Raw genomic sequence first — 25656 nt, forward strand, 5'->3', positions numbered from 1 at the left:
GCACCCTAAATTTAACCAGCTGGGATTCTTTTTTTTCTTCTTCCCTTTTTTGTAAGTATCATCTTTTTCAACCTTCTGAAAGGAAGAGATTTTCTTTTAATGGGAAATCTGTATTTCATCATAAAGATGGAACACAACGTGCTTGGTTTAGCCAATCTCCTGGGAAGTAAGTTCTTTGTGTATTAAATGCTTGGCATAAAAGACTCACATTCCAGCAAGTTTATTTCAGGCATGAGAGACTAGAAGTATATATCTGTGGAATTTAAGGTATAAGCTCACCTCCATTCCCAACATGTTAATAATACTTTATATTCCTAGATCATTCAACTGCTTTCACAAATCAATATGATCTCTAAATTTCCAAGCAATGAATGAAGTTTCCAAAATGCAATGAGTAAATGAAGGTGATGCTATGTTGTGTATGTGTGTATATGTGTGTGTGCCTGTGTGCATGGGGGGAAAAGAGAGACTGAAAGAATAAACTCTGGTATTTACAGTGATTACGTCTGAACTGCATTACTGGTTTCTTTCTTTTCTTTTTGTTTGCATTATCATAACTTTTCTATAATAAATACTTAGTACTTTGCTATCTTAGAAGAAAATTATTTTAATGGAAAAAGAACAATAATAAATCACAAGTGAAAAGTAGGAACGCCTCTACCTATAATCAAATGACAAAGTCAAGGTTCTCTCTGCAAATGTGAGCAGCCAGCTTGGGGGCGGGAGCAGTAAACCACATGGCTCTACCTCCAGCCTGCAGAGACAGAGCTCTCACCAGGTATCTGCTCTGCTAATGCCAGCAGTTACCAAATTAGCTTTTTTCGCTTCCTGGGCCTGGGGAGAGTGGCTCTCCAGGAAGGACTTGGAGACCACACTGGTGAGGGACCAGTGGAGCCAGGTACCTCTAAGGACTTCTTAAAGACCAAGGCTGTGAAGGCTTGCCCTGAGCTGTATCCAAGCTGAGACCAATTGTTCTAACCTGGGAAGGGTAATTTGAGTTTGGGTGTCAGTGCCTGTGCTGAGGTTTAGCCCTCTCTTGGGATTCGCTCAAGCATTACTACAGAGGAGCAACCATTCCCACAGTTCAACAAGAAGCCTTGGGATCATATCTCTGGCTGAGTGAGTTGTGGCACAATGGGAGTCTGAAGTCTAAACAGATAAAGGAATCCAGGAAGGAGGTGTCATCTGCGTACCTATTCATTCATTCAACATGTCCTGAGTAGCTCATAGGCATGGCTGCTGCACTTAATCTTTTTTTTTTTTTTTTTTTAAGACAGGGTTTTGCTCTGTTGCTCAGGCTGGAGTGCAGTGGTATAATCACAGCTTGCTGCAGTCTCTACCTCCTGGGCTCAAGTGATCCTCCCACTTCAGCCTCCTGAGTAGCTGGGACAATTGTCACGCTCCACCATGCCTGGTTAATTTTATTATTTTTTGTAGAGATAGAGTCTCACTGTATTGCCCAAGCTGCTCTCGAACTCCTGGACTCATATGATCTTCTGGCCTCAGCTTCCCAATGTGCTGGAATTGCAGGCATGAGCCACCATGCCAAGCCCACTTAATCATTTATTTTGTAGATTACACAAAATGCCCAGCGGTGGGGAAGAGTAGGAGGTAGAATATAGCTTCACTTGCCAAGCTGTGCCTCCTAACAGAGAAATGTGACCCTCCAAGGACAGGGTGCCTTTTCTTTACATACAGGTATCTGCTGACCAGTTCTCCTCCCTGCAAAGCTTTTCTTTTCTTTTCTTTTCTTTTTTTTTTTTTGAGACGGAGTCTTGCTCTGTCGCCCGGGCTGGAGTGCAGTGGCTGGATCTCAGCTCACTGCAAGCTCCGCCTCCCGGGTTCACGCCATTCTCCTGCCTCAGCTTCCCGAGTAGCTGGGACTACAGGCGCCTGCCACCTCACCCGGCTAGTTTTTTTGTATTTTTTAGTAGAGACGGGGTTTCACCGTGTTACCCAGGATGGTCTCAATCTCCTGACCTCGTGATCCGCCCGTCTTGGCCTCCCAAAGTGCTGGGATTACAGGCTTGAGCCACCGCGCCCGGCCGTTTGTTCTTATCAAACACGGGAACCAAGGCTCAGAAAAGCTGAATGTAGAGACTGAAGAACGAGTGAAGATTCTAGGTCAGGTCCTTCTAGTTGCAGAGTCCTTACACTTTCTAAACACTCTTTCCCACCATTCATTCTATAGACATTTATCAGGTCTGCACCAGACCGTGCCAGGCAGGGTGCTGGGAACAGGAGATAAAGGTTTCACTGGAGGGCTCTGGTTGAGAGTATAAACTGAGAGTAGAATGCCTGAATTTGAAACTTCACTCTGCCTCCTCTTCCTGCCACAGTCTCCTCCTCTGTAAAATGGAGATAATTTTGTAAGGGTTAAATGAGATAATGCATGTAAAGTACTTAGAACAGTGTCTGGCACCCAGAAGCTCATAAGTATTATTCAAGCTGGAGTACTATGTAAGTGTTAGATATGATTATTATTTTTTAAGGCTAGCCAAGATGTTATTATTAATGGTACTGGTAGTAGTAGTATCATTTCCTCATGGTTTATAAACATGTGTCTAATATATAGAAGGGAACAAAGCCTTATGATCAATACAAAGCCCTGGAGGTATGGAAGGGTTTAGATGAAAATGTCACAACTATGTCTATACATCTTTGCAGTTAGAAAGCCTGTCATGCACACAACCCTATAATGCAAAAAGACCTGGTATTATGTAGTCCCCACTTGAAAGACAAGGAAACTGAGGATTAGCAAGGCTCAGTGACTTGTCCAAAGTGAGACAGCTAAGTGGTGGCAGACAGCTGGGCTCCACTTATTTACTATACTCCAATACTTAAAAAACCTTTTACTTTGAAATTATTTCAAATTTAGAGAACAATCCAGACAACTCCAGAGTAATCCAGACAACTCCTATATTCCCTTTATCTACCCAGACTTGTCAATTTCAACATTTCAGCACAGCTATATCATTCTGTGTGTATATTTATTTTTTCTGAACTACTAAAGAATAAGTTGCATACACCATATCCCTTTGCCCCTTAATATTTCAGTATGTATTTTTAGATATATGTGTATAATATTTATATATATCTAATCCAGAGGTCATATCCCAGTTTTTTCAATTGTTTCAATAATGTACTTCAGAGCATTTTTTTTTCTACCCTCCAGCACAAAACCCAGTCCAGGGTGACCTATTGCATTTAGTGACCATGTCTCCTTTAACTTGGAACAGTTCCTCAGCCTTTGCTTTTCATGACATCAGCCTATAACAAATACAGGACAGTTATTATGCAGAATGTTCTTCACTCAGTTTGCTTGATATTTCCTCCTGATTAAATTCAGGTTATGTGATGTTGGTCAGAATACTACACAAATGATGCTGTGCCCTTCCCAGTGCATCACGAACCTGCATCTGGACACCTGGATGCCTCATGATGTCCATCTGCTTCTGATTCGTGTTATTAACCTGATCATCTGGCTGAGATGTTGTCCATTTTCTCCATTGGATAGTTACCATTTGCCCAGTCTTAGCCAATAAGCAATATGTGGGGAGATACTTTAACCCATGCAAAAATCCTGTTCCTTATCAACCTCTCTCTCTCTAGATTTAACATCCATTGATGATTTTTGCCCAACAATTCTAGGGTTGCAAAATGATGACTTTACAAATTCACTACTTCCTCCACATATATAACATGTCACATATGTCAGTTGGCATTACACTGTAAGGAAGAGCCCTTTCCTTTCCTCCACATTATCTATCTATCTATCTATCTATCTATCTATCTATCTATCTACATACTTACCTACCTGTCACAGAATAGACTTGTGGCTTCATATTTTATTCAATGGCTTATAATCCATTGCTGTTCTTATTGATTCCATTACTCAAATTGTCCAGATTTGGCCAGCAGAAGACCTTTAAGCTGGTTTCTCTCTGTCTTCTTGACATCACTGATCATGTTTGCATACTTTCTGGTACAACAAAGTGCTCCAGGTTTAATTTATACCTTCCCTGCCCAAACCGTGGTATTAGCCTTTTTACTTAAGGACCCCTGGTTCTTTAGAGTGAAAAATGGTATAACCTGATACTTCTTGGCCTGGCATGTAGTTGTTGATCAAATGACTGAACGAATAAAAACCTGCCTTCCCTGTCATGAGTCACTACAGAGCCAGAAAATCATCATCCAACTCTTCCTAAAAGATGGACGGATCACAACAGTGCACTTTCAGACACTCCTGTATGCAGGATACTCAGGTCCAACTCCTAACTTCCTCCCTTCCCACTCATTTTTCTTCCTTCACAAGAAAATGAGTGTAGAAACCCACTGCATGAATCATCCTTGGGAACTGAGAAAGTACTTGGGGAAGTCAATCTCTCTAAACTTCAGAGATCCTTGTAGCAGACTTGTCTGTGGTGACAGGTTTAGGAAAGAAAGCTGAATGCAATAACTCAAAACATGCAGGAAACAGAAGGAGAAATGGAGCCAACATTAAGAACAAGATCCTCCAACAACATCCTTTCTAATCTTTATAACACCTCTCCATGGTAGGTGGTTTCATCCCTATTTTTGCATGTTTCAGAGAGGTATAATGTTCCCTATTCAAGGTAACACAGCTGGTGAACTGTAAAATCAGAATGCAAATCCAAAGCACATACTTTGAAATATACTGTAGAAGCCCATTAGGGGCCGGGCGCGGTGGCTCAAGCCTGTAATCCCAGCACTTTGGGAGGCCCGAGATGGGCCGAATTCCACGAGGTGCAGAGAGTAGAGAACAATACACTGGCTAACACGGTGAAACCCCTCTCTATAAAATACAAAAACTAAGGCTGGGGAGGTGGCAGGCGCTATAGTCCAGACTAACTACAGGAGGCTGAGGCAGGAGAATGGCATAAACCTGGGAGGCGAGCCCTTGCAGTGAGCGAGATCTGGGCCCACTGCACTCCAGTGCCGGGACTACAGAGGCGAGACTCTCGCCCAAAAAAAAAAAAAAAAAAAAAAAGCCCATTAGGTAGACACTTTCTTGCATTTGTATTTCTTTTAATTCATTGTTTTTTTGTGAATAACATTGTTTCTGACATGCCTGGAAATTTTTTCATTAAAATAGAATGTAGAATGTGTTCTCCAAAAGTATTTATTTAACTTTTGTTCCTCTAGATTTCAGAAAATAAGCAAAGTTTTACTACTTAGGGGCTGTATACCTGGCATACCACCCTCTTGAAAAAATAATCCATACTCCTGTATTCCTTAACTTTGCTGCACATTAGGATCACCTAGGATCCTCAAAATATGCTCTCATCCCCATATATCTGATTTCATTGGTTTAAAGCTGACCTGGGCATGGGAATTTTTAAAAGATGCCTACATGATTCTAACATGCAGCAAAGGTTGGAAACCACTGCCAGCCGCAATAAAAGAATCTGGCAAAGACAACTGCTTCTCAATTTGTTCAGAAATTTAAGGAGTGATCTGGGCATTCTGGAAATCAACCTGACCCTTCTTCCTTCAGACAATGACCCAGGGTATTATATGAAATGAATTTAAAGCAGAAATTTGCTCCTTAGTAAAATTCCAATTTTTATTTTTATTTATTTATTTATTGAGACAGGGTCTCCCTCAGTCACCCAAGCTGCAGTGCGGTGGCACGATCACTGCTCACTTCAGCCTCCACCTCCTGGGCCCCAGCAATCCTCTCAACTCAGCCTCCCGAGCAGCTGGGGCTATAGGCATGTGCCACCACACCTGACTATTTGTTTTATTTTGTTTTGTTGTAGAGACAGGGTCTCCCTATGTTGTTCAGGGTGGTGTCGACCTCCAAGGCTGAAGTGATCCTCCTGCCTTGGCCTCCCAAAGTGCTAGGTTTACGGGCATGAGCCACTGCACCCAGCCTAAAGTCCAATTTTTAAAAATTAAAACAAAAAAATTACAAGAACAAACAAAAATTTGAAACCTACCTTAGTGAAAGATGTGATTAATATTATGGGCTTCATGGAGATTTCATTGAACAGCAATCCAGTCAGTATTTATGAAGCAACTCCCTCTGCAAGGCACTGGGAATACAGTGGGGAGTAAGTGGGTACACTCAGGTCTCAAGGAGCCTTGAGTAAAAAGGTAATGGCCATAAATGGTGTTCAGTATGGGGAAAGCCACTTAGGGGAGGTGCAGGGAGCTCTGGAACACCAAGCCAGATACAGTCATCCTTCAGTATCTTGGGAGATTAGTTCCAGGATCCCCTCAGATACCAAAATCTATGGATGCTCACGATCCTGATATCAAATGGCTTAGTATTTGCAATATAACCTATGCATATCCTCCTGTATACTTTAAATCATCTCTAGATTACTCATAATACCTAATAAAATGTAAGTGCTGTGTAAATAGATGCTATACTGTATTGTCTAGGCAACAATGAGAAGAAAAAATTCTGCTCATGTGAAGCACAGACACATTTTTTTTCTGATATTTTCCATTTGATGTTGGTTGAATCCGTGGATCCAGAACCCATGGATATGGGGGGCCAAATATATATTCTCTGGGGGTATCAAGGAAGGCTTCTCTGAGGATGTAAAATCTCAGCTGAGACTAGAAACAGTAGAGGGAGCCAGGATTTGGAAGGAGGACTAGGGAGAATCTGGTGGTATTTAGGCAGAAGAGCACTGTAGTAGACCAACTGTGAACCTTCTGAATGTGTGATCAAGTCTAAATGCCTGTCTACATGGGCTCTACAGCAACAGGAACTATATAAACACTGGAACAAGTAACTAATCAACATCTACAGACTCAGTAGTTTCCTCCTTTGCAATCCATGTCACATGAACACTAAAAACACACTAATGAAATTATTAACTTCCTTCTGTGATGTATTTCTTGCCTCTAGGTTCATATAATCCTCATTTCCCAAAAGCACCTTCAGGCTCTGATTTACAACTGTACTGCCAATGTGGCTCCTTCCTTTCTCTATTCAATGTTAGGACCACTCACTTCTCTGAGCCAGCCATGCCCAAGATGGCTATCCAGAGCAGCTTGCACTAGAAGATGAGATGTGGTCACCACACATGTGTAAATGATTCAGCCATATAATTACAAAAAAAAAACTTCAATGACATCTGCAGAAGTTAGAAGGATGTCTGCACTCTAAAGTGGGCAATAGAGATTATGCAATGAACTCACTGCAGAATGTAGAAGGGCCCATCTTGTAGTGTTGGTACCTGGTAGAGTATTCCTAGAGTGGAAGAAGACCAAGTCCACAAACCTGCTGAAGTTCAGATCTCATTTCAGAACAGGGAGTGGCAATGGGTCTGGGATGGCAGTAAAAGGACGGCCCAGGGCCACTGAACATTCCATCCAGAAGCATTGCCTGCTTACTGAGAAGTGCAAAACATTGTGCTAAGCTCAGTCACTAAGAGACAGAAAGATGAATGAGACATGACCCCTGGCCTGGAGGAGCATATAGTCAAGTGAACAAAGCAGAAAATTAATAACATCTTGGCCCATTTCCTTGGCCAATTATCAGACATCTCCTAATTGAGAAACCATATCACTGGCTTCTAGCTCTAAAAACTATCAAAGCTCCAGACAGGAAACACACTGGACACATAATAAAACTGGGCTATTGATGAGATAAAGTTGTCTACTGGCTGATTGCCTCATTGAGTCAACAAACGGCCCTGTGTTTGGTAATGGCAATATGAAGAGGCCTAAATCAGAGACGGCCCCTGCCCTCAGGGAATTTACATTCACCACTGCACATCCGCTCAGTACTTTGCAAATGTTCAGAGGACTCTTATACACAGAACTTCATTTGTTCCTGATAGCAACCTTACAAGGAGCTAAGGAAAGTGCTCAGAAGGGTAACATCACCTGCCCCAGATCTCTAGCTAAAAATGGCATCGGCAGGATGTGTTATTCCAAGGCCAGTTCCCAGATCACTACATCATGTGGTGTGTGACTTGAATGTAGACAAGGAAGGAAAGAAGGAAGAAGAAAAGAATCTAATGGTAATCCCAGCACTTTGGAAGGCCAAGGCAGACAGATCATGAGGTCAGGAGATCAAGACCATCCTGGCTAACACGGTGAAACCCTGTCTCTACTAAAAATACAAAAAAATTAGCCAGCCGTTGTGGTGGGCGCCTGTCATCCCAGCTACTCGGGAGGCTGAGGCAGGAGAATGGCGTGAACCTGGGAGGCGAAGCTTACAGTGAGCCGAGATCGCGCCACTGCACTCCAGCCTGGGTGACAGAGCAAGACTCCGTCTCAAAAAAAATAAAATAAAATAAAATAAATTTATTTCTCTTCAATTAACTTCAACTTTCATGCGTTAAAACATAATTCTTAACTTAGTCATATATTCTTTAAATGCTTGAAAGTTAGCATTCCAGCAAAACCTTCAAGCGTTTCAGGTAAGGGTGTTTTACAAAAGTCATTATTCCCCCTAAAGCATGCATTTTATTACTAAATACCACAATGAGTGTTCTGTGGCAGAAGAGAAGAGACTTCAGAAAGCAGCTGAATCTGAAGTCTCTACCTTTTCACTTCAGAGCATCCCTTTCCTAGCTTTGATAAACCAAGGCAGAAAATGAATAGATTACAAGTGCTCTGCGACAATGTGTTTGGAACCAATAGATCTTTTTCACTTATTTCTGGACAATACCAGGTCAGCTGGAAAGCACCAGTAGTACAGTTCTTCATAGCAACTCATGACATAAAAGACAACTAATGGGAAGGCTGAAGGCATTAATCCTTTCTCCATAATGGTCTTTCAATCAGCAGGTAACGCCACTGGGATGCCAGTGTGTACTTAAATGGACTTTTCCATTTTATTCCTGTCTAATCTCCCTTTCACCCTCTCAGAAAGGCCAGCAGCATCCAACTTGGGATTGTTACCAAAGCTTTCATAATTTACAGGACTGTTTTCTCCTTTACATTGGAAACCACAGCTACCTCATAAATAACTCCTTTTATCACAAGTGTGGATGTTCCTGTAATGCTACCTGCAATATGTCAAACGTTTCAAAAGTTATCTAATGTGCTAGACAGAAACTGCTTTTGACCTCTGGGTTAACCAAAGTTAACCAACAAATGTGACTGCTTTAAAGGCTCCTTCCTGCTCCAGCTGCTGTTTCAAGCTATAAATTACTGCCACTCAGGATAGTGACAAGACAGGGTGGCAGGACTTTTTCTGACACTGTACAGTCTGTGATTAAATATAGTCTTGGTTTCCTTTCTCAGTAATCAAGTATGTGGACATCATATATAATCCTAAGAGGTCTTCTTGGTAAACTAACCACAGAATTTAAAAACCATGTGGTAAATGATTAGAGGGAGGTTGTGTTTTAACCACTTTTTGGGGTTTCCATTAGAGAAATTTGATTTTACTTAGTTCAGCACACCTAGGCCTGATCTGTGCCACCCTCTACAATTAACCTGACCACTTCACTCTGTCTCTGACTTCCCATTATCTGTACCTTGGCACAGGCTGTGCCTTCTGCTGGCAAATCCTTCACTCCCCTTCCTCACTAGTGGAAACTCCTGCTCACTCGCCCCCCAGGCCCAACGTTAAGTGGAACCTCCTCTAGGAGACCCTGCCCAGCATTCTAGTCAAAGGTGAGCCTCTTGGACACCATTGTTTTAATGTGCATGACACTATATTCTAGTGATTTCCTTCCATATTGCTTTAATCACTGGACAGTACTGTAGCATCAGGGTTTCAAGCACAGTCTTTGAAAGTGCAGATCTGCATCTAAATTCATGCTTATCTACTCACTTCTCCGTAGACTTGGGCAAAATGCTTAATATCAGAGACCTTTCCCTACCATATTTATTAAATGAGGCTTAAAAAATCTACTTCAAACAGGTATTTGCTGCTATGATGATTAAATAAGGTACAGAAAGTTACTGGCATAGATGCTGCACACATGGCAATTACTCCTACTCCTCTTCCATCATCATCACCAATAGTACAAAATTCTAATCATTATCATCATTATCAATGTAAGTAAGTTTTAATCACCATCCTCATCCTCATCAATATTATAAAGTTCTAATCATCATCATCCTCATCAATATTATTAAGTTCTATGCCCCCTTCAGGAACACTTCTATTCCTCGTTGTATTTTGAGAGTATAGTATTTTCAACTGTTCAACTGTTTGTGCTAAATTTTGAAGACAAATACAGTTTCACTGTATTTGTCAACAGGACCTGGTCTTCAGCAGCTGCAGAACTGCATCTTAGCTCATCTGATGCTGACCAATGATCTCCTGGGCTTGCAGAACTAAGTTATAAGCATAAAGTTCATGAAGTTCCCTCTATTCTCTTTTCCTAACCAAAGGCTGAAAATTAACTCTTGCTGTCCAGGAACATGGACATTAGTTTTTGTTTCTTTGGTGGTGGTGGTGGTAGGGGAGGGAGGCTGGGCAATGAATTACTGAACCATATTTTACACTGCACCGAAAAACCAACAGGCTACTTTTCAACATTCGGTTTATAATCATTCTCCCTTCTACCAAAAAAAAAAAAAAATTCTCCCAAATCAAACAAAGCTGGAGATGGATGGCAGATTGCTAAATTCTTGCCGAGTCAAAACGTAAAAGAAGCATGATAAATTGTTTCTTGGCTCCCTCATCCTTCCTTTGAAAAAATAATTTACAGTGTGGGATGGGTTAACTCCCCTTCACATCGTCTAAATCCTCAGAAAATCTATGGCAGGCTCAGTCTGAAAGGCCAATTTGACCCCATAGACCTGTCTCTTACAGGATCTTTTCAGGCCCAGACATTAGACATAGGCTGTCTGTCCCTCAAGACCCTGATATCTCAAAAGCCAAAATTGTAAAATATACTTTTTTTTAAAAAAAGGAAACCCTGCCAAAGCCAACCCAAATGTTTTCTTTCTGTTAAATTTAAATAAGTATTAAATTAGATTCTGCCTAGCAGTCCTTGCAAGTCCAAGTTAGGAGGTAAGAATTTGGTAAATACTTTTATCTGTCAAAACCATCCCATAGGATCCATTTAGGAAATAAGTGAAGTTGAGGGTAAAATGTGGCCTTTCTGTCAATGATAGCACCTAACATTTGTTATGCGCTTACTACAGGAGCCAGGTGCTATGCTGAAGATTGTATGGCCCTGACACCATTTTGATTCACACAGCAAGTCCATGAGGTTGGTGTCACCAGCATCATGCCCACCTAACAGATGGCAAACTGAGCCTTAATGAGTGTAAGTCTCTGTCCAAAGTCACACAGAGGGTGAGTGGTATGACTCGGTCCAAACCAGGGGAGTCCAGCTCAGAGTCAGGCCCTCATTGGGAAGCTCAAGGCCTCTTGCTCCATACCGGTCACCCAAGTCCATACCAGTGGAGTTCACCCACAGGATCTTGACCTCATTCTTATCATCGAATCCCTTATGTTCACCATAGGGGATTTACCATGAGGGATGTTTATCACTGCTTTATTGCTCTCCTTGACATAGTTCCTCACCACCACCCAGAACCCAAACTAAATCCTGCACCTGCAAAGCAGCAACTAGCTGGAGGCTGAGGCTGAGACAGAGCCCAGCTCCTGAGCCTTGGGGCTCCCATCAGCCCTCACCCTGCTTCTCTGTACTTCCTCATTCACTGTGGCTCATTGTGCAGAAGCTGTACTGACCCCACATCCAGACACAAAGGTGTGGAACTTGCTCTGGCTCTTGTATGTTCAGTCCAGGCAGAGGGCATGTCTCACCTGGGATGTGTATGTTCAACACTGCATGGCATTTGCTGGTGGGAACACAGGTTTTATAGTCACAGTTCTGCCTACAGATCCCAACTCTACCAATTAGCTCGGTGACCTTGCTTTTCTCACTGAACCTCTCAAGGCCCTAATCTATTCATTTAAAATACAGGCATAGTAAAGTTTTTCAGAATTCTTGTAATTAAATGAAACATATAAAGCAGTTGGTGTTTAATAAATGTTAGTATCTCTGCCCATGAAAAGGCAAGATCCTAATGGTCTCTTAACCCTTCTGTGATGGAGTTGGAAAATTTATGAAAGAGAGCAAAACAACCACGCTTATTCATTCAGCAAATACTTATTGAGCACCTATTATATGCTAGACATTTGAATAAGGGTTTGATACTCCTACTGGGCTATTTAAGCCAACTTCTGGGGATGTAAAGGGACACTGATTAGGCTCCTGCCTAGTACCATGCAAGTAACATGGAGAATCTCAGTGACTGTCACAACTATTTGAGGCCAGTATTATTAGCCCTGTTTTACATATAAGGAAATGAAATGCACTGTGAAAGGTCCAGAAGCTTGGCCAAGGTCCCACAGCTATAAGATGCAGCAGGTACCACCACTATGCTGCCCTGACTCTTAAGTTCCATCAGGTGCCAGATGGATAATCCTTTCTCAGGACTCTTGGTCATTTTCCATCATTTGATCCTTCCACAGTGTTTAATTTAGGGAAAATTAAAAAGAGGGTCAGTTCTTATAATTTTCAACACAAGTCAATTAAGGCTGGCAAGATCCCTGGGCTCAATCTCAGGCCTTGCAACTGGGAAGGGAAGAGGCATCTTTCAGGTCTCTTGGCAATTATTACAGAGATAAAGGGCTGTCAGACAGGTGGGCAAAGAAGGATCAGAACTGTCACCACTCACTCTACCAGCTCTGGCCCTACACCTGCCATTCCACCACCCAGTTCCAGCCTTCAAGCTCCAGGTAAAAACCAGTGGAAAGAATACCAAGCAAGCTGGGAGAACACCCATACACTGCCTCCCCTCTATAGCAAGAGCAACAGGATCAGCTGAATGCAGGTTCAAATCCTGCCTCTGCTACTTACTGGCTAAAGGAGTCACCTACCTCCTCTGGGACTGTTTTCCCTTCTATAAAGCAAGGAAAATAATAATAGATCATGATAACATCACTTGAGGACATCTGAGAACCAGACAAGGTAATGTGTGTAAACTGCAGTTTCTTCTAAATGGGAAGAACCATCAGGGGCATCATTCTTCCTTGGCTTTGGGGGCAGTAGAAATGCTATCGACCAAGCCAGGATGGTAGAGAATTTACATGACGATGACTCTCATCGGTAGGCCTCACCTCTCATACAGCACCCAACAGCCTTTTTCCAGTTCAGAAGATGGGCTGAAGGAAGGGAGGCCAGGCTATTCTTGCCAAGACCTGAGTGTAGCCTTTTTTCCTCATTTTCCACCCAAGCAGAGGTCCCCTCTTTCTACACATAATGGGACTCCATCAACCCACTTCCTCTCCATTCCCACTCAGTTGGGGCCCCCAGAGGCCAGCCAAGAATCCTATCTATCAACCCTCCACCTTTTCCACCTCTTCCTCCCATGCCAGGTAGCCTTCCCTTCACTCATTCCCCTCGGGTCTATTGATCTTGCTACAGGCCAGGAACTGAGGTTAATAATATTGGCTTTATGTATTGGATGGCTCAGAGCCAGTCCCTGAGCTAGGTGCTTTGTAAATATTACCTAATTTAATCCTCACTGCAAGCATGTAAGGTAGGCATTATTATGAGTAGATAATATGAGTATAGCAGTTTCCCTTCATCCAAAGGAGGGGTACGTTTCTAGACCCCAGTGGATGCCTGAAATCGTGGATAGTACAGAACCCTATATATACTATTTTTCCCTATACACACATACCTGTGATAAAGTATAATTTATAAATTAGGAGCAGTAAGAGATTAACAATAATAACTAATAATAAAACAGAACCTAGTAATATGCCAGCATCACTACTCTGGCACTTTGGGGCCATTATTAAATAAAATAAGAGTTACTCAAACACAAGCACTGTGACACCAAGACAAGTATACACTGTGAGGATCTATCTGATAACCCAGATGGCTATGAAGTGACTAACAGGCCCTAGGAATTGTAGACAGCTTAGATACGCAGGACAAAGGGAGGATGCAGGTCCCAGGCAGAACTGAGCAGGAAGGCATGAGATTTCACTATACGACTTGGAACAGCACATAATTTAAACCTGGAAGTTGTTTATTTCTGGAATCTTTCATTTAATATTTTCAGACCATGGTTGACTGAGGGTAACTGAAACCTTGGAAAGCAAAACCTTGGAGAAAGGAAGACTACTGTACTCGAGGTTCTGAGATGCGGTCACTGGCCCACTGCCACAAAGAGGCTGGGATTTGAACCCATTCTGTCTGACCTCAGAGCTATGCCTCTTTCCACTGTTCCACACAACCTCTGAGCACCTCTGTTATATTGTCTGTAATTTACTTTATTTTACTTTATGTTTTGAGACACAGTCTCACTCTGTCACCCAGGTTGGAGTGTGGTAGTGCCATCTCGGCTCACTGCAACCTCCACCTTCCAGGTTCAAGCGATTCTTGTGCCTCAGCCTCCAGAGTAGCTGGGATTACAGGCACCCACCACCATGCCCAGCTAATTTTTTTGTCTTTTTAGTAGACATGGGGTTTTGCCATGTTGACCAGGCTGGTCTCAAACGCCTGACCTCAACTGATCCACCTGTCTTGGCCTCCCAAGGTGTTGGGATTACAGGCATAAGCTGAGCCACTGTGCCCAGCCTTCTGTGATTTACTTTAAAGCTCTTGAGTACTGATAGTGAGATGAACATGTGTGTTTCTAAGTTAAATTTAATCTACCTCTGAGGGTTGGACAGTTAACGTTTGTGTAGCCTAAATAGGGACCTATATCCCTGGCATGGTTATTCACATTTCTAGTACCCTAATTAGGAATTCACACATGTGAAAAGAAGTTGGCAAGAATATAAAGGAGGAGACCATAAGCACTTCACATATTGCTATCTAAATCTGCATTTGAGGCATCATTAATGAGCATCAATTAATATGGGGCATTAGAAATAATTTTTCATTCATAAAATGAGTGATGGTCAGGAAATGTGATTGGCTTACAATGTTGTATGGGCATCTCCACTCTAGCACAAACAAGAGGAGTCCTACCTAGGCCCAAAATTCTGTAAGGTTCTGTGTGTCCCACTCAGTAAGTCTCTCACCTGATGCAGCTGCAAGACTGGCCGACCCTGATATCAGAATATTATGCTTGTCTTATCCTGAATTTTTTATGCAAGAATGGTGCATGGGCCTCAAAGAAAGAAGGAATTACTTGGAGCCTAAAGAAAAGAGATTTATGATGATTTTTATGCTTGCTGGCTAATAAATGCTTGTACTTGTGAAGAATTTAGCCTATGACTTGCTTTCACTGTAACTTGGGTTGTTGGGGAGGAAATGTGGTTCCCAAACCCACTAGAAAGAACCTGACCACTGTTGAACAGATAAAGACTTTGGTCAGTTCACAGCAGAGTCCAATAAGCCAGAATCCCTGCCTTTAAAGTAAGAGAGAGGAGACCCCATTACACAACGAGAACACAGGAACATAGGGAGGGGAACATCACACACTGGGGCCTGTCAGGGGGTGGGGGGCTAGAGCAGGGATGGCATTAGGAGAAATACCTAATGTAGATCATGGGTTCATGGGTACAGCAAACAACCATGGCATGTGTACACCTATATAACAAACCTGCAAGTTCTGCACATGTACCCCAGAACTTAAAGTATAATAATAATTTTATTAAAAGTCCTAAAACTGTCTACAGACTCACAGTGAGAGACAGATTCATGTAGTTGTTTAGAGACTAGGTTCTGGGCCAGATTGCTGGATCCGAATACTAGCAGGAATTATCCAAAACTTCCATGTGCCTCTTGTCTCTTCGTTTATAATCTGTTAACTATACTTCCTCCTAAGGCAGGATGATCACATGAGCTACTGAAGGAAAAAGCACACTGAACAAAAGAAAGCCTTTAGTAAATGTTGGTTACCATTATAGCAGAGAAGGAATAAGAACTGCTTTTCAAGAGGTACTCAGTGTTAGCTATTATTTTATTATTTACCATTTACATTTATTTATCATTTTGACCGATAAGCATACACTGCATCCCCAAGGACTAGAGGCTATGGAGATAAATAAGAACTGTATACCACCCCCCTAGGCTGCTTTTCCATGGTCTCTGCCCTCAAGGGGCTCCTAATCTAACACATGAGTCAGACAAGCAGATTATCACATCTCCAATAAGGTAAAGGCAAAGTTTTATGAAAGCAAAACAAAGAGAGAGAGAGAGAGAGAACTCTGGGAAAGCTTCCTAGGGGAGGTGATATTTGAGATGGGATTTAAAGAATAAATGGAATTTGGCCAGGGTAAACGTGCTCACACATAAGTGTATATTTCCCAGCTTGCTTGTAACATTGCAAAATTCCCCAAGGTCAGGAATTATGACTTTCCCTTATCACACCAGCAATCCCAGTCCTCTACAGGATAGACGTCCAATATTCAGTGCTTACTGATGGGCAAAGGAAGCAAACATTATATTAAACAAGAAAAGGGAAGAAAGAGAAAACACACAGCAAAGCGGGTTTTGGAGTCTGGAAATGGTAGAAGCCCCATATCCCTGAGGCAGGAAGTGTCAATCTGCCTATTTGTGTGTTTGCTAGTATAAACTGTAACGGCTCTTTAAATACTAATCCTTTTCATCTGGGATGCCCCAGCTGGGTTACATTTCCAAACCTCTCCCTCTGACTTTTATGAGCTTCAGCTTGTAACAGGGTCTGATGGAGGGCACACTGTGTCCTTTCATTGTTAGGATGAGGTAAAGAGCAGTCGGCAGCACAGCCCAGATCTTGGCCTCTCTGGAGGGTTATCCCAAGGACTCACCGAGCACTAAGTGCCAGACACTGTTCTAAGAGCTTTACTTGTATTAACCCATTTATTCCTTGAAACAATTCTAGTAGGTAGATGCTATTAACATCCTTACTTTACAGATGAGAATAGGGAAGTTAGTCTTGTGATGACAAAGTCCCGCTGCTGGTAATGGCAGAATTAGGATTCAAACATCACAGCACATGACCTAGGAGAGACTGAGAGCAGGTTTTTCAGGACACAAGCCTATAAGCTAAGACTTACCACATTAGTGAAAGGTGTGCTATGCTTATAATTTGGGACTTTTGTGGGATACTGGGTATATCTGCTCCTCTTACCCTAATAACCACATTAGCGTCTTGCATCTGCATAGGAGGCACTTCTGCCACGCCTGCTGTAAAATGACTAAGTTGCTAATAAAAGTAATGCTTCTCACTGTGACTGGTGCCAACCCCAGTCTCTGAGTGCCAATGGCCTCTTGGCTTCTCCCACCAACTTTTCTGGATGGCTGTAAGCAGACAAACCACCCAGACTGCTGCAAATGTTACTTGGAGAAGAGCACATGCCAGGAGCAACAGGCAAAGGGCCCACCCTCATTGCAGTTGGAGCTTTCCTAAGTAAATCCATCCTCCAAAATAAGTTAATTACTCCTACCCAGGATACTTATGGAGCCTGCAATTGCCAAGTGCTTCAAGATCAATTTCATGAGCATTTCCCCGACTCCCTGCATAAGATGGTATTGGCCATTTGACAAACGGTTTTGGTGACTTGCATGAGGACAAGGATGCAGGTACTCAGAGCAGCCTCATGGTTCAAAACCACACATTTGCCAGCATGCCAAATCATTAGGCTGGCTGGCAAAAAAAAAAGGGGGGGACCCCTTTACATTTTGGTTTCTCACTTGCCAGGGGATGTCAAAGGACTATAGAGAGTGAGACATTTTGTTAGGATTGAAAAGAGCATCCGCCAACTTTTAACTCCTAAAATCCAGAACAGATCTAGTAGTTGAGGAAACAAAAGAAGCAAGATGGAATGTCCTGAAACTTAAATTCCTCATGATCACAATGGAGTGGGTACAGCTCTAGTTGTCTGAAAAGGGATGGGGCATTCAGTCATGGAGACATGGGCCTCACCCACCAATTACTAGTGGTGTGAATGAGCCACAGCTTCCTCATCTACAATGAGGATATCAACATCTCCCCAGGATTGCTGCTAGTCCAGATAGGCTACTCTATGTTTTTTTTTTTTTTAAAGAAAAGGTGCCATCTGGGTGGAGGAATTAAAAAAAAAAAAAAAGTATCCCCTTTGCTGGTCCAATCTGCAAAACCTTCCACCCTCCTCAAGTGCTGATGAGAAAATGTGGACAGAGTCAGGCATTCTCCAGATTTAGATTAGATGTCACTCCTTTAGAGATGCCTCCCTGATCCTCCAGAACAGGGCCTTCTACAAAATGCTCCCAGACCCTCCTGTGCTGCTCTCTTGTTAAATACTTGTTTCAGTGGAAAATTCTTGCCCTCAGTGCCAGTCTTCACTGTCAAACTATAAGCTCGGTAAAGGCAAAGCCAGATCTCTCATGGTTAGTTGCTATGAGCTCAGAGTTCAGCACACAGAGCAGCACACAGCGAGCTCTTGTCAAATAACCAAACAAGTGAATCAAAGTATCAGGAGGCAGTAGGCTGTATGAGATGGTCTCTCACCATACCTCAGTGCTCTGAAGACGAGTGATTCCTCCACCCACCCCTTCCCATCAGGCCTCTCCACAGCCACTGGATCCCAAACCTCAGCTTGAACATAGACATTGAAAGACTTCTCTCTTATTTTTAAAAACTCATTTCTACTTATTTTTAATATATAATAAAAACATGTATTCATTCAATCAATCAATATTTGCTGAGTGCCTCTTATACGGCAGACACTGCTTGGAACTAGTGCTGTAACCCTGGCCAGAGTATACCTTCTAGTGGGTGGAGAAAAACTGTTAACAAATACATGAGAAAACTTCAAGTACTGCTGAGTACATGAATAAAATTAAAACACTGTAATGTGTTAGAAAGTCACTGGGGGAGAGAATGTGGTGAGTTTCTATGGAGACGTCAGGTGGTTCTCTAAATGACAACCTAAACCCGTGCTATCTACACCTGGAATAACCTGCACAAAGTGAACTATTAACCAGATACCAGAGGTTGCTAACTTTATAGTCTTATGAAAATGAAAGAACCACGTGTTTAGAGCTTCAAACTTCCCAGCTATGCAAAGATCTTGGAGAACAGCATGCCAGGCGAAGGGGACAAACAGCATGTACAAAGGTCCTCAGGCCACTGGTTTTGGTGCATCCAAGGAAGAAAAAGGCCATCATGACTGAGGCACAGTGAGCTGGGGAGCAAGGGGCATCCAGTGGAGGTAGGGAAGTGGGCAGGGACCAGAGCAGGTGGCAGCTTGCAGGGTAAGGGGTACAGATTGATTTAAAGTGCAATTGGAAACCACTGAAGAGTTTTACAAAAGTGAATGAATGATCTGGTTTATATTTTAATAAGATCACTCTAGATGCTCTGTCAAGCAGGAGTACAAGCAGAAGACCAGGTAAGAAGCTAGTATAGTAATCTAGGCTAGAGGTGAAGCTGATTTAGACTAAGGTGGTAACTAGGCACAATACAGATAGGCTTAAGGCATAATTTAGAAGTGTCAGAATTCGTGATGACTTCTGAGAGGAGAGGGAAAGAGAAAAATTAAGGATGATGTAATCCAGAAGAAAGTAAGCTACAATGATCTTCTTTGCCTGGGTACCTACTGTGGATCTGGCACCAGTGGCTCAATTAACCCTCACAACTCAAAGAACGGAGTACTATCCTTATTCCCACTTCCAGGTGAAAAACTGAGACTCAGAGACATTGAGTAACCAGCCCAAAGCAATAGGACCTTGTGTCTCTAATGTCATTCACCTTTTCAAGATTCCACACGGCCTGGGATCCTGTTCCAGAGTTACACTGTCTGCAGGAAGTTTTGGGGGGGAACCCAGCACTCTGCGGGTATATTAAATGCTCTCTGAGCCAAGAGGGGCTGAAGTGCCATGCTGGGAAGCCCAAGGGCAGGTGTCACATGCAATCTGTTTTACATTAGTCGCCCAGGGTTATTTCGGCCCCGTGATCTCACATGCCCCGTGACATGATGGGATGTGACAGGACCAACCCAGGAGGCCCTACCAACAGCAGAGGAAGCTGGTAGTTGTTTTCATTATTATTATCATTAGAATCAAGTAGCTCTTTTCCACTGAGAGCCACTGCTAATTTTTTAGCCGGATGGTCACTAACACTGGTTAATACATGTGATACAGGGGAATATGGAAACAAGCCTCAGAGTTGGAGCTGGAATAACCAGAACTAAAGTCCACTTCGTCCTAAATGCTTGGGAGTACTTAGGCTCTGTAAAAGTCTCTTAACTCTCTAAGTCTCCAGTTTCCTATTCTCTAAAATATGGGTAACAAAACCATCAATATCATAGGACTACACAAGGATTACCTGGATAATCTGTGTTAAAGCCCATCATCATCATCATCATCATCATCATCATCATCATCAATACTAAAAAGAAAAAGCCTGCTATCTTCAGTTGCTGCTCTCCTCTATTGCTACGAAAAGTGAGCTGTAGAACTCTTTATGAAATTCTGCAAATTAAGAATTCAAAGAATTCTGAAACAATACTCCAATTCTGTTGCAAAGAGATGGGTGTTTGGCACAAAATTCTTGGCTTAGACCTAAACTCATGCTATCTACCTCCGGAATAACCTGCACAAAGTGAACTGTTAAGCAGATACCAGAGGTTGCTAACTTTATAGTCTTATGAAAAGGAAAGAATCATGTGTTTTGAGCTACTAAATTGAAAAGACTTACCTTTTACAAAGAGAAACAAAACCAAACCCCAGGCAAGTGAGCCTGTCTGAGCTTTAGGTGCCTCATCTATGAAACTGCAACAATTTCATAATTCAAACTACCTTCCTCCTGGGAGTGTTGTGAAGGTTAAGTAAAATAACTCACATAAAATACTCAGTAAATGTTACGTCCCTCCCTTCCACTCCCCAGCCCAGAGACTTCCTTTATTCTTAATGGGTTCAGTGCAAGAAGGACAAGCTGTGATAGTCTAGCGGTTTCTATTGGTGAAGAAGAGGCTGAAGTGGGCTGCTCTGAAATAGCACGAAGCCAGTTTCCCCAGAAGCTCTATGCATCTCCTGAATACAGAATAGGCTGAGAAGCATAACAAGCCCTCAGAGAGACATAAACCAAAGTGGGAGCTCCTGAGATACCCCGTTATCTGCCTACTGCTGAAGACTCTGTATTTTAATTATAAAAATGCACATTTGCAGTGCTTCTTTGGTTTTTCCATAAGCTTTTGTGCATCCTCTCTCAATTCTGCAGTCCTGGGTGGGCAGAGAAGATGTTACCCGTCTGTTTTGCAGATGAGGATATTGGGACACTGAAAGGCTCTGTGATTAAACTAGGTCACATAGCAAGTCTGTAAATGAGCCCTGATGAGAACACAGGTTTCCTGACTTCTAGCGTCCCACCCCACCCGCCCCACCCGGCTTTCTCTGTTGCACCTTATCAGTCATGTTCCTAGGAGAGCATATATGCTTCCTTTAACTTTAAGGTGTGTTAGCATTGTAAACCGTGCCATTGGGCCTTGAGGTTCCAAGCTCTTAGATTCCTTTGGTGCACATGGTAGCGACAACAATCATAATGATTATGTTGAACTGGGGCCTGGGGCCAAATCCAGGCCTGCTGCCTCTTCTGGTGTGAAAGTGACAATATGTTCCTGTCTTATCCTGCTTGTATTTCCTCTGCCATTTACTTGGTTCTCTAAGATCTTGCTACTTCAAGAGGTCACCTGGACATGCAGCGTCGCCACCCACTACGAGCTTGTTAGAAATGCAAACTCACAGGCTCCACCACAGCACTTTCAAATCGGAATCTGCATTTTAACACGATCCCCAGGCGATCCAAATGCACACTGAATTTCATAAGCACTGCCCTGAAAAACTAAAAATGTGTTCAATAAACCATCAACACAGAACATGGAAGGTGATAAAACACCCATACTGGCAGTTCAGTGGTGATTCCTGAGTTACTTCGATTGTCCTTTAATCACGGTGTCTGGCACACAGTAAGCACTACATAAACATTTTTAGAACTAATTGCTGGTTCATTATTTAATAAGTTAGTCCGTTTGTAGGGTCTGTTCATCACCCTTCTCTCCTACTGCTCCCTCTTCTGGAGAGTTAAATGAATTTGGACATGTAAAGCACTGGGAACAGTGTCTCACACAGAGTAAATGCCCAACAAGTGTCCAGCATTTTTACCAACAGGCCATGAAGGCAGCTGCCTTCCTAACTGACCACTTTGGCTGTGAGAAGGAATGTGTAACACGGGCCACCTTGGGGCTTTGTGGGAATGCCACTTGGTTGAAGGAATGCAAACTTATCTTAAGAAACAGACACTCTGAAGCATACTTTGTAATGCATAAAAAAATTATTCCAGTGGATTCCAGGGAAATGATTAAGTGTCCAGAAGAGGTGGGCTGACAGATTATCAGTGTTGGTATGTAAACTATGTTTGGCAGAGTAGCGAAAAGCAAAGCACTTCCTCATATCTGTATCTGCCTCTCGTCTTGCTTTTGATTTGAAGATAAGAGACTCTGGAGTAATGAATCATGGTGGTGGAGAATGGCATGATGGACAGACCTCCTGAATCCAGTCAGACAGACACTTCTGGTTCAAAGGTAGCCCTTAAGCGTTAATGAGCCTTCACTTGCTAACCACTCCACCCTCCTGCCTTGTTCTTTGCCACTACACTGACTTTGCTCTTGCCATTAAACCATACCTATGAGAGGCTTTCCTGCTACTCTTTCCTTACCCATCCTTTGAAGAACCAGCTCAAATAAATCCCTATTACCAGTGCTTCAGCCTGAGGTCTTTCCTTTCTCACTTATTTGGCAGATAGGTGCTATTTTGTTGTTTAATTTTTTTCCATTTAATTTTCCAAATTACACAAAAATTCCACGAAAGCAGGGATTGCATCTGATATTTCTTTGAACTCCCCATCTCGCCCAACAATGTTCCTCACACTGAACAGGGTCTCAGCATTTATGGGTTTACTGAGCTATTTTTACAAACAGATAAAAGAGAGACGGGAGATTTCAGATGGATTTCCCATCACTTTTAATAAAAATAACTGCATTTCTATAATGTGAGAAACAAAAGCAGCTTTCAGCATTTTCAGCTGCATTTAAGCTACATTTATTTTGCCTCTGCTAAGCGGATATTTGGTAGTTTTCCCGGATAGTTGAACCACCTTATTTTCTGCTGATTCCTATTATTATCAGATCATAAGAAGTTTCATATTCTGAGACGAAGTTTTAAGTTATAGATCACTGTGCATCACTAATATTTAGTCAATACTCAATAAGTACCGACAGCTGTGCTAAACGCTTTAGGCGCACTAATCATTACAGCATGATGACGGCGGCACTATTATGATCCCCAACTGAATGAAGAAATGGGTTCTGGAAGAGTAATTTACTCAAGGTCAGAGAGATAGGAAGTAGCGAGGCCAATGGAACCCAATATCTCATCTTCCAAAAGAACCAAGACGCATACCCATTATGCTCTGCTGTCTCTGTGTAAGTTTCCTCTATCTTGCTGAAACAATAAAAAGAGTATCTAATAAATTAATATAGTTATCTAGTGCAAAAAAAAAAGCCAATTCAATGAACACTGCTCATAGGAAAACTCTACCTTTAGGGTAGTTCAGCCCAGGCTATAAAACACATTCTCTGGGCTGATTTTTGGCATAAAATGTCAAGGACAAAATAAATTTTTTGCTGATTAAAAGAAAAACCTCTCGGTGGCGGCTATTAAATTTTACAGCTGAAGAAAGAGGGCATTCATCGGCATTGGCTCTTTTTGGTCCTTAATCATAATGCCTAAGCTCCTATTAGTTTTAGAAAAACAAAAAGGAATTTTTTTCTCAATGTGTCAATATAATGCACTCCTTCCCAAAACAATGTTAAATAAAAATGAGGCATTTTAAAAAAATGTTTGAAGAGAACCAGTCCTACCCTTTGACCCTGTGCATAGAACCATCATTTCAAAGATGTTTCCAAGCATTTTGGTCCTGTTATTTACCCTCTAGATATTCCTGTCTTTTGTAAGAGTTGTCAGTTTTTAAAAAAATCATCAAGATATGCATTAGCATTCATTAATACTGAACTTTCAAGGCCAACTGGTTTTATTTGCTTAGCAAACTTATCTTTTTAAAAAGATAAATGGTTAAAGATATTTCCTCACGCTGGTCATTGTCTCCCAGAGACAACACTGCCCACCGATTTGGGGACCCAGATGAGGTCTCAGGGCACTCCTCAGAGCCTCGGGCTAGCTATGGAACTGTTCCACACACTCAGCCTCATGCCTCACTACTTGTGTGGGCAGCATTTGGCCCTCTCTCTATTTACACAAACTCCCTAACGGTCTCTGGCACCACTGACGTCTCAGAGGGAGGCACAGTACATAGAGTGTTTCACAAGAAAATCTTTAAACAAAAGGAATTAAAGAAAAGCCCTGTTTAATAGTAAGTTTTTACCAAGCTCCTAAATTCTCGAGAGCATGTGAAATATTAACTTTCCCCAAATGGGAGCAGAGAGCTTGCCTTGTTTCAATTCACAGTGTTGGGTCACAAACGCTCTAGAGAGTATCACGCCCCATTCTTAAGAACCTACCGAGATTCTTCATAAAGAGTGGTTTAAAAAGCAAAGCATCTGGGCTCAGACAGACCTGCGTTCAAATTCTGGTTTTGATGCTTTCCAAGTCTCATGTACTTCATCTATAAGGTGGAGATCATAGTGGTAACTACCTCATTGCTTTGTCGTGAGATTCCTGTCATATGATATGCTACTCATAACAAGCATTCAGTGCGTGGCAGTGCATGGAATACAGTCAGCCTTCCACTATTCTGACTCAGGGAAGGACGCTTTGGCAGAAAGTACAACATGGTGAATCTCTAACATAAATTCTAAAACTTCTTCCTGTTCCAGGCACCCAAACTCAATCTGGGTCTAGCTTGATTTACAGCAGGTGCCAGGGCACCTGAGTCAGGGCTAAGAAGGATGGCCTCAAGGGGGCACTAGACAAGAGTCTGCGAGATGGCAGGTGGTGGTGACTCCTCACTTTGGAACAAGAGTTGTCTCCCCAGAGCTGGCTTTCTCATCCTCTCTCCCCATCACTAGGATGGAAGAGCAGCATTAAGAAATTAGTCACCACCCTACTGCCTTCAGAAGCTCCCAGATAATCAATCCCAAGGCAGCCATTTTGCTCACCCACATCACTGAGGCTGCAGAGGCCCTGCCATTATGCCATGTGCTTTCCACAAAACAACGTTTGCCTCCATCAGGGTCAAGTGGCAACTCCTTAACTGCCCCATACTTTCCCCTCTACCAACCACAGCCATTTCCTGTGGCCAGGGCTCTCCCCACATGGTCTGCAGCTCCATCCGCCACATCTCCATTTTCCTGGACAGTCACTCTTGATTTCTCATGATATACTCCTTTTGGATAAAGTAAAATCTGATTGAGATGCAAAAATGATTTAATTTTTAAATTTTGCATCAATGTCCATGAAACAACAGATCATACAATCTGATTTGAATCTAGCAATAAGGGATCGGTTGAATAAAATCATGGCAAATTAAATTTAGTGGATGCTTAATCCTGTTTACCATACAATTAAGAGAAAATCATATTATTTTATAGAATAGAAAAAAAATTTAAGAAGTATATGCCCGGCCGGGCGCGGTGGCTCAAGCCTGTAATCCCAGCACTTTGGGAGGCCGAGACGGGCGGATCATCTGAGGTCAGGAGATCAGACCATCCCGGCGAACACGGTGAAACCCCGTCTCTACTAAAATACAAAA

The 25656-nt window shown here is 42.4% G+C and overlaps 1 protein-coding gene across 2 annotated transcripts in view; it reads right to left on the reverse strand.

Moving 5' to 3' along the window:
* The window catches only part of ROR1 (receptor tyrosine kinase like orphan receptor 1), a 418261-nt gene that overhangs the window by 245251 nt on the left and 147354 nt on the right, over positions 1-25656 (reverse strand). The window lies entirely within an intron of this gene.

Source organism: Rhinopithecus bieti, unplaced genomic scaffold, assembly GCF_001698545.2.
Source record: "Rhinopithecus bieti isolate Rb0 unplaced genomic scaffold, ASM169854v2 scaffold_6380, whole genome shotgun sequence".
In the NCBI taxonomy this organism is placed as follows: Eukaryota; Metazoa; Chordata; class Mammalia; order Primates; family Cercopithecidae; genus Rhinopithecus; species Rhinopithecus bieti.